The sequence below is a fragment of the Schistocerca cancellata genome, unplaced genomic scaffold, assembly GCF_023864275.1.
Source record: "Schistocerca cancellata isolate TAMUIC-IGC-003103 unplaced genomic scaffold, iqSchCanc2.1 HiC_scaffold_826, whole genome shotgun sequence".
Classification (NCBI taxonomy): Eukaryota; Metazoa; Arthropoda; class Insecta; order Orthoptera; family Acrididae; genus Schistocerca; species Schistocerca cancellata.
Window position 1 is genome coordinate 248,349 of NW_026046837.1, and position 12,120 is coordinate 260,468.

Below are 12,120 nucleotides of genomic sequence, written 5' to 3' on the forward strand. Positions count from 1 at the left end.
CCCATTGGGCTTCATGTAGGGCGACTGCACGCCGCTCGGCCAACAGCGGCCTACTGCAGACCGACACTTAAGAGACGCCAAATGCAGATCGACATCGAGAGAGAGGCCCTGTCACATGGCACTCGCGGTGTATACGCTGAAATGAAATGTAAATAATACATCTTTTGTAGTGGTCGTCGCTCTACTGCAATGTCACACGTGCCGAATGAATAGGAAAACAGTAGAACGTCCGCATAGGGCCATGTTTTTACCTCCACTGTCACGTGGCTGAATGTGTATAAGGCTGTGTGGCATCATTCAAACACAGCCAAACTGTCACTCTAGCTGTGTATCTCTATCAAAGTGGACATATGTCTTCACCTCGGTGGCGATTAAAACGATTTCGCCCCCGGGTGGGCTCGAACCACCAACCTTTCGGTTAACAGCCGAACGCGCTAGCCGATTGCGCCACGGAGGCCTTGACTTGCGGTCACTCCTGCTCTTTTTATCAATGCAACTCGTATACTTTCTGCAGGCACCTCGCAGAATGGTAGTATCTGCTTACGCCTCTTCACATGGATAACGTGCATGCACACTGTAGCGGAGCTCATTAACGAATGACATCGCCAAGCATGACATTCTACTACAAAATGCATACAAAACAGTGTTCCGCCTACACATTCAGTAAACCTCTGATGCAAGTAGAGCATTCTTTATCGGTTGTAGAACTTCCCCTTCATTCAGTGCACTGCCATTTGTTAGATGCTGCTCGAGCTAGCTCTGCTCTCAGCAGCAACGTTAAAAGAATGAATGCCTTCTGTGAGGGTCGAACTCACGACCCCTGGTTTACGAGACCAGTGCTCTACCACAGAGCTAAGAAGGCCGCAGCTTTGCCTTCGTGAGCTACTCCCGAATTGTCACGTCATCATACTGAATCTTACAGCCCTCGACCAGATATCGGATTTGACACACACATGCTGCTGGGGGTGTCCACCTTACCGTTTTCCAACTCTCTTCACTGTTTCATCCTTACGATCGACGACGAGCGTCAAGCCACCAAAGGTTTGCGGTCTGCGAAAAACTTGACCTAGTGCACAGCTTGTGGGATAGCGTGGCTCTACTGTGAAACGCGCCTTTCGACTCCTCTCTCCGGCTACAGTATGCTGTCGTCCACAGTGGCACTGAAGTTGCCCATTGGGCTTCATGTAAGGCGACTGCACGCCGCTCGGCCAACAGCGGCCTACTGCAGACCGACACTTAAGAGACGCCAAATGCAGATCGACATCGAGAGAGAGGCCCTGTCACATGGCACTCGCGGTGTGTACGCTGAAATGAAATGTAAATAATACATCTTTTGTAGTGGTCGTCGCTCTACTGCAATGTCACACGTGCCGAATGAATAGGAAAACAGTAGAACGTCCGCATAGGGCCATGTTTTTACCTCCACTGTCACGTGGCTGAATGTGTATAAGGCTGTGTGGCATCATTCAAACACAGCCAAACTGTCACTCTAGCTGTGTATCTCTATCAAAGTGGACATATGTCTTCACCTCGGTGGCGATTAAAACGATTTCGCCCCCAGGTGGGCTCGAACAACCAACCTTTCGGTTAACAGCCGAACGCGCTAGCCGATTGCGCCACGGAGGCCTTGACTTGCGGTCACTCCTGCTCTCTTTATCAATGCAACTCGTATACTTTCTGCAGGCACCTCGCAGAATGGTAGTATCTGCTTACGCCTCTTCACATGGATAACGTGCATGCACACTGTAGCGGAGCTCATTAACGAATGACATCGCCAAGCATGACATTCTACTACAAAATGCATACAAAACATTGTTCCGCCTACACATTCAGTAAACCTCTGATGCAAGTAGAGAATTCTTTATCGGTTGTAGATCTTCCCCTTCATTCAGTGCACTGCCATTTGTTAGATGCTGCTCGAGCTAGCTCTGCTCTCAGCAGCAACGTTAAAAAAATGAATGCCTTCTGTGAGGGTCGAACTCACGACCCCTGGTTTACGAGACCAGTGCTCTACCACAGAGCTAAGAAGGCCGCAGCTTTGCCTTCGTGAGCTACTCCCGAATTGTCACGTCATCATACTGAATCTTACAGCCCTCGACCAGATATCGGATTTGACACACACATGCTGCTGGGGGTGTCCACCTTACCGTTTTCCAACTCTCTTCACTGTTTCACCCTTACGATCGACGACGAGCGTCAAGCCACCAAAGGTTTGCGGTCTGCGAAAAACTTGACCTAGTGCACAGCTTGTGGGATAGCGTGGCTCTACTGTGAAACGCGCCTTTCGACTCCTCTCTCCGGCTACAGTATGCTGTCGTCCACAGTGGCACTGAAGTTGCCCATTGGGCTTCATGTAAGGCGACTGCACGCCGCTCAGCCAACAGCGGCCTACTGCAGACCGACACTTAAGAGACGCCAAATGCAGATCGACATCGAGAGAGAGGCCCTGTCACATGGCACTCGCGGTGTATACGCTGAAATGAAATGTAAATAATACATCTTTTGTAGTGGTCGTCGCTCTACTGCAATGTCACACGTGCCGAATGAATAGGAAAACAGTAGAACGTCCGCATAGGGCCATGTTTTTACCTCCACTGTCACGTGGCTGAATGTGTATAAGGGTGTGTGGCATCATTCAAACACAGCCAAACTGTCACTCTAGCTGTGTATCTCTATCAAAGTGGACATATGTCTTCACCTCGGTGGCGATTAAAACGATTTCGCCCCCGGGTGGGCTCGAACCACCAACCTTTCGGTTAACAGCCGAACGCGCTAGCCGATTGCGCCACGGAGGCCTTGACTTGCGGTCACTCCTGCTCTCTTTATCAATGCAACTCGTATACTTTCTGCAGGCACCTCGCAGAATGGTAGTATCTGCTTACGCCTCTTCACATGGATAACGTGCATGCACACTGTAGCGGAGCTCATTAACGAATGACATCGCCAAGCATGACATTCTACTACAAAATGCATACAAAACAGTGTTCCGCCTACACATTCAGTAAACCTCTGATGCAAGTAGAGCATTCTTTATCGGTTGTAGAACTTCCCCTTCATTCAGTGCACTGCCATTTGTTAGATGCTGCTCGAGCTAGCTCTGCTCTCAGCAGCAACGTTAAAAGAATGAATGCCTTCTGTGAGGGTCGAACTCACGACCCCTGGTTTACGAGACCAGTGCTCTACCACAGAGCTAAGAAGGCCGCAGCTTTGCCTTCGTGAGCTACTCCCGAATTGTCACGTCATCATACTGAATCTTACAGCCCTCGACCAGATATCGGATTTGACACACACATGCTGCTGGGGGTGTCCACCTTACCGTTTTCCAACTCTCTTCACTGTTTCATCCTTACGATCGACGACGAGCGTCAAGCCACCAAAGGTTTGCGGTCTGCGAAAAACTTGACCTAGTGCACAGCTTGTGGGATAGCGTGGCTCTACTGTGAAACGCGCCTTTCGACTCCTCTCTCCGGCTACAGTATGCTGTCGTCCACAGTGGCACTGAAGTTGCCCATTGGGCTTCATGTAAGGCGACTGCACGCCGCTCGGCCAACAGCGGCCTACTGCAGACCGACACTTAAGAGACGCCAAATGCAGATCGACATCGAGAGAGAGGCCCTGTCACATGGCACTCGCGGTGTATACGCTGAAATGAAATGTAAATAATACATCTTTTGTAGTGGTCGTCGCTCTACTGCAATGTCACACGTGCCGAATGAATAGGAAAACAGTAGAACGTCCGCATAGGGCCATGTTTTTACCTCCACTGTCACGTGGCTGAATGTGTATAAGGCTGTGTGGCATCATTCAAACACAGCCAAACTGTCACTCTAGCTGTGTATCTCTATCAAAGTGGACATATGTCTTCACCTCGGTGGCGATTAAAACGATTTCGCCCCCAGGTGGGCTCGAACAACCAACCTTTCGGTTAACAGCCGAACGCGCTAGCCGATTGCGCCACGGAGGCCTTGACTTGCGGTCACTCCTGCTCTCTTTATCAATGCAACTCGTATACTTTCTGCAGGCACCTCGCAGAATGGTAGTATCTGCTTACGCCTCTTCACATGGATAACGTGCATGCACACTGTAGCGGAGCTCATTAACGAATGACATCGCCAAGCATGACATTCTACTACAAAATGCATACAAAACATTGTTCCGCCTACACATTCAGTAAACCTCTGATGCAAGTAGAGAATTCTTTATCGGTTGTAGATCTTCCCCTTCATTCAGTGCACTGCCATTTGTTAGATGCTGCTCGAGCTAGCTCTGCTCTCAGCAGCAACGTTAAAAAAATGAATGCCTTCTGTGAGGGTCGAACTCACGACCCCTGGTTTACGAGACCAGTGCTCTACCACAGAGCTAAGAAGGCCGCAGCTTTGCCTTCGTGAGCTACTCCCGAATTGTCACGTCATCATACTGAATCTTACAGCCCTCGACCAGATATCGGATTTGACACACACATGCTGCTGGGGGTGTCCACCTTACCGTTTTCCAACTCTCTTCACTGTTTCACCCTTACGATCGACGACGAGCGTCAAGCCACCAAAGGTTTGCGGTCTGCGAAAAACTTGACCTAGTGCACAGCTTGTGGGATAGCGTGGCTCTACTGTGAAACGCGCCTTTCGACTCCTCTCTCCGGCTACAGTATGCTGTCGTCCACAGTGGCACTGAAGTTGCCCATTGGGCTTCATGTAAGGCGACTGCACGCCGCTCAGCCAACAGCGGCCTACTGCAGACCGACACTTAAGAGACGCCAAATGCAGATCGACATCGAGAGAGAGGTCCTGTCACATGGCACTCGCGGTGTATACGCTGAAATGAAATGTAAATAATACATCTTTTGTAGTGGTCGTCGCTCTACTGCAATGTCACACGTGCCGAATGAATAGGAAAACAGTAGAACGTCCGCATACGGCCATGTTTTTACCTCCACTGTCACGTGGCTGAATGTGTATAAGGGTGTGTGGCATCATTCAAACACAGCCAAACTGTCACTCTAGCTGTGTATCTCTATCAAAGTGGACATATGTCTTCACCTCGGTGGCGATTAAAACGATTTCGCCCCCGGGTGGGCTCGAACCACCAACCTTTCGGTTAACAGCCGAACGCGCTAGCCGATTGCGCCACGGAGGCCTTGACTTGCGGTCACTCCTGCTCTCTTTATCAATGCAACTCGTATACTTTCTGCAGGCACCTCGCAGAATGGTAGTATCTGCTTACGCCTCTTCACATGGATAACGTGCATGCACACTGTAGCGGAGCTCATTAACGAATGACATCGCCAAGCATGACATTCTACTACAAAATGCATACAAAACAGTGTTCCGCCTACACATTCAGTAAACCTCTGATGCAAGTAGAGCATTCTTTATCGGTTGTAGAACTTCCCCTTCATTCAGTGCACTGCCATTTGTTAGATGCTGCTCGAGCTAGCTCTGCTCTCAGCAGCAACGTTAAAAGAATGAATGCCTTCTGTGAGGGTCGAACTCACGACCCCTGGTTTACGAGACCAGTGCTCTACCACAGAGCTAAGAAGGCCGCAGCTTTGCCTTCGTGAGCTACTCCCGAATTGTCACGTCATCATACTGAATCTTACAGCCCTCGACCAGATATCGGATTTGACACACACATGCTGCTGGGGGTGTCCACCTTACCGTTTTCCAACTCTCTTCACTGTTTCATCCTTACGATCGACGACGAGCGTCAAGCCACCAAAGGTTTGCGGTCTGCGAAAAACTTGACCTAGTGCACAGCTTGTGGGATAGCGTGGCTCTACTGTGAAACGCGCCTTTCGACTCCTCTCTCCGGCTACAGTATGCTGTCGTCCACAGTGGCACTGAAGTTGCCCATTGGGCTTCATGTAAGGCGACTGCACGCCGCTCGGCCAACAGCGGCCTACTGCAGACCGACACTTAAGAGACGCCAAATGCAGATCGACATCGAGAGAGAGGCCCTGTCACATGGCACTCGCGGTGTATACGCTGAAATGAAATGTAAATAATACATCTTTTGTAGTGGTCGTCGCTCTACTGCAATGTCACACGTGCCGAATGAATAGGAAAACAGTAGAACGTCCGCATAGGGCCATGTTTTTACCTCCACTGTCACGTGGCTGAATGTGTATAAGGCTGTGTGGCATCATTCAAACACAGCCAAACTGTCACTCTAGCTGTGTATCTCTATCAAAGTGGACATATGTCTTCACCTCGGTGGCGATTAAAACGATTTCGCCCCCAGGTGGGCTCGAACAACCAACCTTTCGGTTAACAGCCGAACGCGCTAGCCGATTGCGCCACGGAGGCCTTGACTTGCGGTCACTCCTGCTCTCTTTATCCATGCAACTCGTATACTTTCTGCAGGCACCTCGCAGAATGGTAGTATCTGCTTACGCCTCTTCACATGGATAACGTGCATGCACACTGTAGCGGAGCTCATTAACGAATGACATCGCCAAGCATGACATTCTACTACAAAATGCATACAAAACATTGTTCCGCCTACACATTCAGTAAACCTCTGATGCACGTAGAGAATTCTTTATCGGTTGTAGATCTTCCCCTTCATTCAGTGCACTGCCATTTGTTAGATGCTGCTCGAGCTAGCTCTGCTCTCAGCAGCAACGTTAAAAAAATGAATGCCTTCTGTGAGGGTCGAACTCACGACCCCTGGTTTACGAGACCAGTGCTCTACCACAGAGCTAAGAAGGCCGCAGCTTTGCCTTCGTGAGCTACTCCCGAATTGTCACGTCATCATACTGAATCTTACAGCCCTCGACCAGATATCGGATTTGACACACACATGCTGCTGGGGGTGTCCACCTTACCGTTTTCCAACTCTCTTCACTGTTTCACCCTTACGATCGACGACGAGCGTCAAGCCACCAAAGGTTTGCGGTCTGCGAAAAACTTGACCTAGTGCACAGCTTGTGGGATAGCGTGGCTCTACTGTGAAACGCGCCTTTCGACTCCTCTCTCCGGCTACAGTATGCTGTCGTCCACAGTGGCACTGAAGTTGCCCATTGGGCTTCATGTAAGGCGACTGCACGCCGCTCAGCCAACAGCGGCCTACTGCAGACCGACACTTAAGAGACGCCAAATGCAGATCGACATCGAGAGAGAGGCCCTGTCACATGGCACTCGCGGTGTATACGCTGAAATGAAATGTAAATAATACATCTTTTGTAGTGGTCGTCGCTCTACTGCAATGTCACACGTGCCGAATGAATAGGAAAACAGTAGAACGTCCGCATAGGGCCATGTTTTTACCTCCACTGTCACGTGGCTGAATGTGTATAAGGGTGTGTGGCATCATTCAAACACAGCCAAACTGTCACTCTAGCTGTGTATCTCAATCAAAGTGGACATATGTCTTCACCTCGGTGGCGATTAAAACGATTTCGCCCCCGGGTGGGCTCGAACCACCAACCTTTCGGTTAACAGCCGAACGCGCTAGCCGATTGCGCCACGGAGGCCTTGACTTGCGGTCACTCCTGCTCTCTTTATCAATGCAACTCGTATACTTTCTGCAGGCACCTCGCAGAATGGTAGTATCTGCTTACGCCTCTTCACATGGATAACGTGCATGCACACTGTAGCGGAGCTCATTAACGAATGACATCGCCAAGCATGACATTCTACTACAAAATGCATACAAAACAGTGTTCCGCCTACACATTCAGTAAACCTCTGATGCAAGTAGAGCATTCTTTATCGGTTGTAGAACCTCCCCTTCATTCAGTGCACTGCCATTTGTTAGATGCTGCTCGAGCTAGCTCTGCTCTCAGCAGCAACGTTAAAAGAATGAATGCCTTCTGTGAGGGTCGAACTCACGACCCCTGGTTTACGAGACCAGTGCTCTACCACAGAGCTAAGAAGGCCGCAGCTTTGCCTTCGTGAGCTACTCCCGAATTGTCACGTCATCATACTGAATCTTACAGCCCTCGACCAGATATCGGATTTGACACACACATGCTGCTGGGGGTGTCCACCTTACCGTTTTCCAACTCTCTTCACTGTTTCATCCTTACGATCGACGACGAGCGTCAAGCCACCAAAGGTTTGCGGTCTGCGAAAAACTTGACCTAGTGCACAGCTTGTGGGATAGCGTGGCTCTACTGTGAAACGCGCCTTTCGACTCCTCTCTCCGGCTACAGTATGCTGTCGTCCACAGTGGCACTGAAGTTGCCCATTGGGCTTCATGTAAGGCGACTGCACGCCGCTCGGCCAACAGCGGCCTACTGCAGACCGACACTTAAGAGACGCCAAATGCAGATCGACATCGAGAGAGAGGCCCTGTCACATGGCACTCGCGGTGTATACGCTGAAATGAAATGTAAATAATACATCTTTTGTAGTGGTCGTCGCTCTACTGCAATGTCACACGTGCCGAATGAATAGGAAAACAGTAGAACGTCCGCATAGGGCCATGTTTTTACCTCCACTGTCACGTGGCTGAATGTGTATAAGGCTGTGTGGCATCATTCAAACACAGCCAAACTGTCACTCTAGCTGTGTATCTCTATCAAAGTGGACATATGTCTTCACCTCGGTGGCGATTAAAACGATTTCGCCCCCAGGTGGGCTCGAACAACCAACCTTTCGGTTAACAGCCGAACGCGCTAGCCGATTGCGCCACGGAGGCCTTGACTTGCGGTCACTCCTGCTCTCTTTATCAATGCAACTCGTATACTTTCTGCAGGCACCTCGCAGAATGGTAGTATCTGCTTACGCCTCTTCACATGGATAACGTGCATGCACACTGTAGCGGAGCTCATTAACGAATGACATCGCCAAGCATGACATTCTACTACAAAATGCATACAAAACATTGTTCCGCCTACACATTCAGTAAACCTCTGATGCAAGTAGAGAATTCTTTATCGGTTGTAGATCTTCCCCTTCATTCAGTGCACTGCCATTTGTTAGATGCTGCTCGAGCTAGCTCTGCTCTCAGCAGCAACGTTAAAAAAATGAATGCCTTCTGTGAGGGTCGAACTCACGACCCCTGGTTTACGAGACCAGTGCTCTACCACAGAGCTAAGAAGGCCGCAGCTTTGCCTTCGTGAGCTACTCCCGAATTGTCACGACATCATACTGAATCTTACAGCCCTCGACCAGATATCGGATTTGACACACACATGCTGCTGGGGGTGTCCACCTTACCGTTTTCCAACTCTCTTCACTGTTTCACCCTTACGATCGACGACGAGCGTCAAGCCACCAAAGGTTTGCGGTCTGCGAAAAACTTGACCTAGTGCACAGCTTGTGGGATAGCGTGGCTCTACTGTGAAACGCGCCTTTCGACTCCTCTCTCCGGCTACAGTATGCTGTCGTCCACAGTGGCACTGAAGTTGCCCATTGGGCTTCATGTAAGGCGACTGCACGCCGCTCAGCCAACAGCGGCCTACTGCAGACCGACACTTAAGAGACGCCAAATGCAGATCGACATCGAGAGAGAGGCCCTGTCACATGGCACTCGCGGTGTATACGCTGAAATGAAATGTAAATAATACATCTTTTGTAGTGGTCGTCGCTCTACTGCAATGTCACACGTGCCGAATGAATAGGAAAACAGTAGAACGTCCGCATAGGGCCATGTTTTTACCTCCACTGTCACGTGGCTGAATGTGTATAAGGGTGTGTGGCATCATTCAAACACAGCCAAACTGTCACTCTAGCTGTGTATCTCTATCAAAGTGGACATATGTCTTCACCTCGGTGGCGATTAAAACGATTTCGCCCCCGGGTGGGCTCGAACCACCAACCTTTCGGTTAACAGCCGAACGCGCTAGCCGATTGCGCCACGGAGGCCTTGACTTGCGGTCACTCCTGCTCTCTTTATCAATGCAACTCGTATACTTTCTGCAGGCACCTCGCAGAATGGTAGTATCTGCTTACGCCTCTTCACATGGATAACGTGCATGCACACTGTAGCGGAGCTCATTAACGAATGACATCGCCAAGCATGACATTCTACTACAAAATGCATACAAAACAGTGTTCCGCCTACACATTCAGTAAACCTCTGATGCAAGTAGAGCATTCTTTATCGGTTGTAGAACTTCCCCTTCATTCAGTGCACTGCCATTTGTTAGATGCTGCTCGAGCTAGCTCTGCTCAAGCAGCAACGTTAAAAAAATGAATGCCTTCTGTGAGGGTCGAACTCACGACCCCTGGTTCACGAGACCAGTGCTCTACCACTGAGCTAAGAAGGCCGCAGCTTTGCCTTCGTGAGCTACTCCCGAATTGTCACGTCATCATACTGAATCTTACAGCCCTCGACCAGATATCGGATTTGACACACACATGCTGCTGGGGGTGTCCACCTTACCGTTTTCCAACTCTCTTCACTGTTTCACCCTTACGATCGACGACGAGCGTCAAGCCACCAAAGGTTTGCGGTCTGCGAAAAACTTGACCTAGTGCACAGCTTGTGGGATAGCGTGGCTCTACTGTGAAACGCGCCTTTCGACTCCTCTCTCCGGCTACAGTATGCTGTCGTCCACAGTGGCACTGAAGTTGCCCATTGGGCTTCATGTAAGGCGACTGCACGCCGCTCGGCCAACAGCGGCCTACTGCAGACCGACACTTAAGAGACGCCAAATGCAGATCTACAACGAGAGAGAGGCCCTGTCACATGGCACTCGCGGTGTATACGCTGAAATGAAATGTAAATAATACATCTTTTGTAGTGGTCGTCGCTCTACTGCAGTGTCACACATGCCGAATGAATAGGAAAACAGTAGAACGTCCGCATAGGGCCATGTTTTTACCTCCACTGTCACGTGGCTGTCACTCTAGCTGTGTATCTCTATCAAGGTGGACATATGTCTTCCGCTCGGTGGCGATTAAAACGATTTCGCCCCCAGGTGGGCTCGAACCAACAACCTTTCGGTTAACAGCCGAACGCGCTAGCCGATTGCGCCACGGAGGCCTTGACTTGCGGTCACTCCTGCTCTCTTTATCAATGCAACTCGTATACTTTCTGCAGGCACCTCGCAGAATGGTAGTATCTGCTTACGCCTCTTCACATGGATAACGTGCATGCACACTGTAGCGGAGCTCATTAACGAATGACATCGCCAAGCATGACATTCTACTACAAAATGCATACAAAACAGTGTTCCGCCTACACATTCAGTAAACCTCTGATGCAAGTAGAGCATTCTTTATCGGTTGTAGAACTTCCCCTTCATTCAGTGCACTGCCATTTGTTAGATGCTGCTCGAGCTAGCTCTGCTCTCAGCAGCAACGTTAAAAAATGAATGCCTTCTGTGAGGGTCGAACTCACGATCCCTGGTTTACCAGACCAGTGCTCTACCACAGAGCTAAGAAGGCCGCAGCTTTGCCTTCGTGAGCTACTCCCGAATTGTCACGTTATCATACTGAATCTTACAGCCCTCGACCAGATATCGGATTTGACACACACATGCTGCTGGGGGTGTCCACCTTACCGTTTTCCAACTCTCTTCACTGTTTCATCCTTACGATCGACGACGAGCGTCAAGCCACCAAAGGTTTGCGGTCTGCGAAAAACTTGACCTAGTGCACAGCTTGTGGGATAGCGTGGCTCTACTGTGAAACGCGCCTTTCGACTCCTCTCTCCGGTTACAGTATGCTGTCGTCCACAGTGGCACTGAAGTTGCCCATTGGGCTTCATGTAAGGCGACTGCACGCCGCTCGGCCAACAGCGGCCTACTGCAGACCGACACTTAAGAGACGCCAAATGCAGATCGACATCGAGAGAGAGGCCCTGTCACATGGCACTCGCGGTGTATACGCTGAAATGAAATGTAAATAATACATCTTTTGTAGTGGTCGTCGCTCTACTGCAATGTCACACGTGCCGAATGAATAGGAAAACAGTAGAACGTCCGCATAGGGCCATGTTTTTACCTCCACTGTCACGTGGCTGAATGTGTATAAGGCTGTGTGGCATCATTCAAACACAGCCAAACTGTCACTCTAGCTGTGTATCTCTATCAAAGTGGACATATGTCTTCACCTCGGTGGCGATTAAAACGATTTCGCCCCCGGGTGGGCTCGAACCACCAACCTTTCGGTTAACAGCCGAACGCGCTAGCCGATTGCGCCACGGAGGCCTTGACTTGCGGTCACTCCT

The 12,120-nt window shown here is 50.0% G+C and overlaps 21 non-coding genes across 21 annotated transcripts; all 21 read right to left on the bottom strand.

Moving 5' to 3' along the window:
• Positions 1-383: 383 nt before the first annotated feature.
• Trnan-guu (transfer RNA asparagine (anticodon GUU)) lies at positions 384-457 on the bottom strand. Its single transcript has one exon. It is a non-coding gene; the product is annotated as a tRNA-Asn (tRNA).
• A 333-nt stretch (positions 458-790) lies between these two features.
• On the bottom strand, positions 791-862 carry Trnat-cgu (transfer RNA threonine (anticodon CGU)). The gene has a single exon. It is a non-coding gene; the product is annotated as a tRNA-Thr (tRNA).
• A 690-nt stretch (positions 863-1,552) lies between these two features.
• Positions 1,553-1,626, bottom strand: Trnan-guu (transfer RNA asparagine (anticodon GUU)). The gene has a single exon. It is a non-coding gene; the product is annotated as a tRNA-Asn (tRNA).
• A 333-nt stretch (positions 1,627-1,959) lies between these two features.
• Trnat-cgu (transfer RNA threonine (anticodon CGU)) lies at positions 1,960-2,031 on the bottom strand. The gene has a single exon. It is a non-coding gene; the product is annotated as a tRNA-Thr (tRNA).
• Positions 2,032-2,721: 690 nt separating this feature from the next.
• Trnan-guu (transfer RNA asparagine (anticodon GUU)) lies at positions 2,722-2,795 on the bottom strand. Its single transcript has one exon. It is a non-coding gene; the product is annotated as a tRNA-Asn (tRNA).
• A 333-nt stretch (positions 2,796-3,128) lies between these two features.
• Trnat-cgu (transfer RNA threonine (anticodon CGU)) lies at positions 3,129-3,200 on the bottom strand. Its single transcript has one exon. It is a non-coding gene; the product is annotated as a tRNA-Thr (tRNA).
• Positions 3,201-3,890: 690 nt separating this feature from the next.
• Trnan-guu (transfer RNA asparagine (anticodon GUU)) lies at positions 3,891-3,964 on the bottom strand. The gene has a single exon. It is a non-coding gene; the product is annotated as a tRNA-Asn (tRNA).
• Positions 3,965-4,297: 333 nt separating this feature from the next.
• On the bottom strand, positions 4,298-4,369 carry Trnat-cgu (transfer RNA threonine (anticodon CGU)). Its single transcript has one exon. It is a non-coding gene; the product is annotated as a tRNA-Thr (tRNA).
• A 690-nt stretch (positions 4,370-5,059) lies between these two features.
• Trnan-guu (transfer RNA asparagine (anticodon GUU)) lies at positions 5,060-5,133 on the bottom strand. Its single transcript has one exon. It is a non-coding gene; the product is annotated as a tRNA-Asn (tRNA).
• Positions 5,134-5,466: 333 nt separating this feature from the next.
• Positions 5,467-5,538, bottom strand: Trnat-cgu (transfer RNA threonine (anticodon CGU)). The gene has a single exon. It is a non-coding gene; the product is annotated as a tRNA-Thr (tRNA).
• A 690-nt stretch (positions 5,539-6,228) lies between these two features.
• On the bottom strand, positions 6,229-6,302 carry Trnan-guu (transfer RNA asparagine (anticodon GUU)). The gene has a single exon. It is a non-coding gene; the product is annotated as a tRNA-Asn (tRNA).
• Positions 6,303-6,635: 333 nt separating this feature from the next.
• Positions 6,636-6,707, bottom strand: Trnat-cgu (transfer RNA threonine (anticodon CGU)). Its single transcript has one exon. It is a non-coding gene; the product is annotated as a tRNA-Thr (tRNA).
• A 690-nt stretch (positions 6,708-7,397) lies between these two features.
• Positions 7,398-7,471, bottom strand: Trnan-guu (transfer RNA asparagine (anticodon GUU)). Its single transcript has one exon. It is a non-coding gene; the product is annotated as a tRNA-Asn (tRNA).
• A 333-nt stretch (positions 7,472-7,804) lies between these two features.
• Trnat-cgu (transfer RNA threonine (anticodon CGU)) lies at positions 7,805-7,876 on the bottom strand. Its single transcript has one exon. It is a non-coding gene; the product is annotated as a tRNA-Thr (tRNA).
• A 690-nt stretch (positions 7,877-8,566) lies between these two features.
• Positions 8,567-8,640, bottom strand: Trnan-guu (transfer RNA asparagine (anticodon GUU)). Its single transcript has one exon. It is a non-coding gene; the product is annotated as a tRNA-Asn (tRNA).
• A 333-nt stretch (positions 8,641-8,973) lies between these two features.
• Positions 8,974-9,045, bottom strand: Trnat-cgu (transfer RNA threonine (anticodon CGU)). Its single transcript has one exon. It is a non-coding gene; the product is annotated as a tRNA-Thr (tRNA).
• A 690-nt stretch (positions 9,046-9,735) lies between these two features.
• Positions 9,736-9,809, bottom strand: Trnan-guu (transfer RNA asparagine (anticodon GUU)). The gene has a single exon. It is a non-coding gene; the product is annotated as a tRNA-Asn (tRNA).
• A 332-nt stretch (positions 9,810-10,141) lies between these two features.
• On the bottom strand, positions 10,142-10,213 carry Trnat-cgu (transfer RNA threonine (anticodon CGU)). Its single transcript has one exon. It is a non-coding gene; the product is annotated as a tRNA-Thr (tRNA).
• A 645-nt stretch (positions 10,214-10,858) lies between these two features.
• On the bottom strand, positions 10,859-10,932 carry Trnan-guu (transfer RNA asparagine (anticodon GUU)). The gene has a single exon. It is a non-coding gene; the product is annotated as a tRNA-Asn (tRNA).
• A 332-nt stretch (positions 10,933-11,264) lies between these two features.
• On the bottom strand, positions 11,265-11,336 carry Trnat-ggu (transfer RNA threonine (anticodon GGU)). Its single transcript has one exon. It is a non-coding gene; the product is annotated as a tRNA-Thr (tRNA).
• Positions 11,337-12,026: 690 nt separating this feature from the next.
• On the bottom strand, positions 12,027-12,100 carry Trnan-guu (transfer RNA asparagine (anticodon GUU)). Its single transcript has one exon. It is a non-coding gene; the product is annotated as a tRNA-Asn (tRNA).
• Positions 12,101-12,120: the final 20 nt, after the last annotated feature.